We start from the raw sequence: 4,497 nt of genomic DNA on the forward strand, positions 1-4,497 counted from the left end.
TAGAGCATTGTTAGAGAGTTTAGAAGAGTTGAGTGCAGTTTTAGAAGCATAGAACGAGAGTAAAAGATAGGTTGTGGGAGGGTGGTGCGGAGGAAGCAGATGGAGGAGTGGAAATTGCACAGGCGGAACTTGGAAAAAAATTTGATTTGAATTTGAAAATTGAAAAATTGAAAAATTGAAAAATTGGAAATTGAATTTGAAATTTGAAAAAAGCTAGCGGTTTAGAACATCTGATTTCAACATGGCTGCCTAACTCTAATTTTACATCCTGGTTTTGGATCTGGGTGCTGTATCAGTGGATGTGATCACAACCTAAACTCCGGTATGAAAAGACCAATGCAACAGTGGAATTTGGAGTAGCTGGACGGTTTTAAGGTAAATAGTGGTATTCAGGACAAGAAATGGTAACACAGATCCTTCCCTAATTATGATACTGGGTTTAGTCAGGAGGAGGGGAGAGATCATTTACCTTAGCAATGAGAGGAAAATAGGGTAGGAGATGGCCTAGTGGTATTAACGTTAGACTATTAATCCAGAAACTCAGCTAATGCTCTGGGGACCCAGGTTCAAATCCGGCTATGCCGGATGATGGAATTTGAATTCAATAAAAAATATCTGGAATTAAGAATCTACTGATGACCATGAAACCATTGTTGATTGCCAGAAAAACCCATCTGGTTCACTCTTGTTCTTTAGGGAAGGAAATCTGCCATCCTTATCTGGTCTGGTCTACTTCTGACTCCAGAGCCACAGCAATGTGGTTGACTCTCAACTGCCAACAAAAGCAATTGGGGATGGGCAATAAATGCTGGCCAGCCAGCGACACCCATGACCCATGAATTAATTTAAAAATTTCGCAGAAGTGAAATGAAAAATACTTTGAGAGACCGTCAACAACATCACACTCACTGTGTGGAAGGAAGAGTGAAAATTGCTGATTGATTTGAGCCTAACCCCACTGTGATGAAACCTGTCTTTGAAGCCACGTGGTCCATTCTCACTAATTACAAGAGAAATCCGAGTGAGAAGACTCTGAATGCACTCAGAGATGCTCGAGATAAAGTCCAACAGACTGCTCGGAGGTGTATCAATGACTACTGGTCACAACTTTGCAAGAATATTTAGATGTCCTTTGACACAAGGAATGCTAGGGGCCTGTATGAGGGGATCAAAAAGGCAACAGATCCATCAGTAAAGAAAACGGCTCCATTGAACAAAAAAGCAGGGAAGGACATCACCAACTGCAATAAACAGCTAGAGCGATGGATGGAACACCACCTCGAGTTGTATTCTAGAGAAAATGTTGTCAGCATGGAAGCTCTAGACACCATAGAAAGCCTGATTAGGCTGACTGACAGAGGCAGAGTCAGTGAATGGGTGGAACTCGGCTTGCAGGGAAAACACACAGTTTTATTTTGAAACAGCCAGTCTTCTGCCTGGTTCTGAAAGAAGCAAGAGGTGTTTTTCTGTCTCTCTCACGGCAGGCTGCTGTTTAGGGCCATCAGAAGACAGGTCTCCCTCTCTCCAGAGGTGCTCAAAGGCTCTGGGACTGTTAACAAGTACAAGCACATAAGCCTGGGCATTTGCTAACTGATTTTGAAGAGGGGCTTTAAGTCTGTAAGAGGAATATAGCTTGAAGTGCAAATAATAGAGGTTGGTCAGCAGTTAAGTATTGTAGCTTATCATGTTTAAGTATTATTCAAATGTTAAATGTTAAGCTAATTAATTTGTTATCGTTAAACTGTATTGTTAAAATAAAATTAGTTTTGATAAAATCTTCCTAGTGCGACAATAGAATCACACTTGGATGTGGTTTATTCAGAATTTTAGAAGGCGTTTGACAAGGTCTCACATAGCAGACTATTATGTAAAGCTAAAGCACATGGAATTGTGGGTAGTGTCTTAAGATGGACAGAAAGCTGGTTAGCAGATAGGAAGCAAAGAGTTGGCATATTTTTTTCCTATTGGCAGGCACTGGCTAATGAGATTCCGCAGGGATCTGTGCTAGGACCCCAACTGTTCACATTATATTTTAATGATTTAGAAGAGGGAACTAAATGTATTATCTCCAAATTTGCAGATGATACAAAGTTGGGTGAAAGGGTCAACTGTGAGGATGCAGAGATGCTTCTGTGTGATTTGGAGAGGCTGAGTGAATGGGCATATGCATGACAGCTGCAACATAATTGGGATAAATATGAGGATATCCACTTAGGTAGCAATAATAGGAAGACAGATTATGATTTGAATGGGTGTAGATTGAGAGAGGTGGATACTCAGCGAAACCTTGGTGTCCTCATGCATTAATTGCTGAAAGTAAGTATGCAGGTACAGCACGCAGTAAAGAAGGCAAACGGCATGTTGGCCTTCATAGCAAGAGGATTTGAGTAAAGGAGTAGGGATGCAATTTTGCTGCAATTGTACAGAGTGTTGGTGAGGCCACACCTGATTTAATTTCATTTGATTTATTATTGCCACATGTATTAACTACAGTGAAAAGTATTGTTTCTTGCGCGCTATACAGACAAAGCATACCATTCATAGAGAAGGACATGACAGAGTGCGGAATGTAGTGTTACAGTCATAGCTAGGATGTAGAGAAAGATCAACTTAATGCAAGGTAGGTCCATTCGAAGGTCTGACAGCAGCAGGGACGAAGCAGTTCTTGAGTTGGTTGGTATGTGACCTCAGACTTTTGTATCTTTTTCCCGACAGAAGAAGGTGAAAGAGAGAATGTCCAGGGTGCAAGGGGTCCTTAATTATGCTGGCTGCTTTGCCAAGGCAGTGGGAAGTGTAGACAGAGTCAATGGATGGGAGGCTGGTTTGCGTGATGGATTGGGCTACATTCACAACGCTTTGTAGTTCCTTGAGGTCTTGGGCAGAGCAGGAGCCATACCAAGCTGTGATACAACCAGAAAGAATGCTTTTTATGGTGTGCAGTTTTCATGTCCTTATCTGAGGAAGAATGTCCCTGCCATAGAGGGAGTGCAGTGAAGGTTTACCAGGCTGATTCCTGGGATGCCATGTCTGTCATATGAGGAGAGACCAAGTCAGATAGGATTATACCCATTGGAGTTTAGAAGTTTGAGAGGGGATCACATTGAGAAAGTAGAGGCCAGTGATTCATGCACCTTCTCAGCCCACTGTTCTTCCTCTGCAGTAACCGTGACAGAGGCTGCCAAGTCAGAGTGGGGCTCCTGAGCCACACCAGGCACTGCTTAACACAGAGATGAGCAGATTAATGCAAACCAAGATGGGATACTGCCACCACCAGGTTAGGCTTTAGCTGGGGTACTATACCCAAATTGGAGTGCAGCATTTTGGATGGGACAGCAGGGGCTTGAGGAGACAACAGAGGGGATACACTAGATCAGTATCAAGGATGAGGGGCTTCTGGAATGTGGCGAAACTAGAGAAGGTGGGAAGTTCTCAAAGAAAGTTGAGGGGAGATTTAATAGAGACGTTCAAAATTCTGAAGGGTTTGAGATACATCAGAAGAAACCTTCTGCATGGCAGGTGAGGACAGGTAATCAGCAAAAGAACAAAAGGAGAAATGAGACAGTCTTTGATGTGGTGAGTTGTGATCTGGAACACTGCCTGAGATGGGGTAAAAGCAGTTCAGCGAAAACAATGATGTTCAAAAGAGAATTAAATAAATATTCAATGGGGTGTGGGACTAATTGAGTCAGCCAAGAGCCAGGAGAAGCGTTAAGATAAACGCAAAATACTGCGAATGCTGGAATCTGAAGCAAAAACAGAAAATGCTGGAGAAACTCAGGGGGAGGAATTTTCCCGTCCCACCCGCCATGGGAATCGTAGTGGGCAGGACACAGAATATGCAAATATCCGTTGACCTCGGGCGGGATTTTCCCATCTTGGGGTGAGCGCTGCCGGAAAATCCCGCCCAGCAGATCTGACAGCATCTGTGGGAGGGAGAATGGAGCCAACGTTTTGAGTCTGGTTGGCTCTATTTTCTCTCCACAGGTGCTGTTGAGTTTCTCCAGCATTTTCTGTTTCCGTGCCAGAAGAAGCAGGACGGGCTGAAGGGTCCTCTCTCTGTTGTACAATTCAATATATTTGAAATATGTTAGGTGCATTTACCCGAACAGGTACCAGAAAGTGGCGACTAGGGGAATTTCACAGTAACTTCATTGCAGTGTTAATGTAAGCCTTACTTGTGACTGATAAATAAACATTAACTTTAACTTTAAATATGGTTGCCAGACGAAATATGCATAGCTCAGAGTTCTATTGAACAACAGTACATTGGGAATCCACTTGGTGCAGTTTCTGGGAAGCAGACTTGTTATCAGTGTTAGGTGCTAAACAGCGAATGGCCATCCGAATCTCACAGACTGGAGGTTGCTATAACAGCAGAACGCAAAACCAGCCTGACGAGATAACCTTGTTTGGTTATGATTATGTTCTGGGGCTCCTCCTACATCTGACTTGGTCCAATGAAGGGAAAGCAGCGGGGCTGAGCGAAGTTGTGGGAAT

Source organism: Mustelus asterias, chromosome 17 (genome assembly GCF_964213995.1).
Source record: "Mustelus asterias chromosome 17, sMusAst1.hap1.1, whole genome shotgun sequence".
Lineage (NCBI taxonomy): Eukaryota > Metazoa > Chordata > Chondrichthyes > Carcharhiniformes > Triakidae > Mustelus > Mustelus asterias.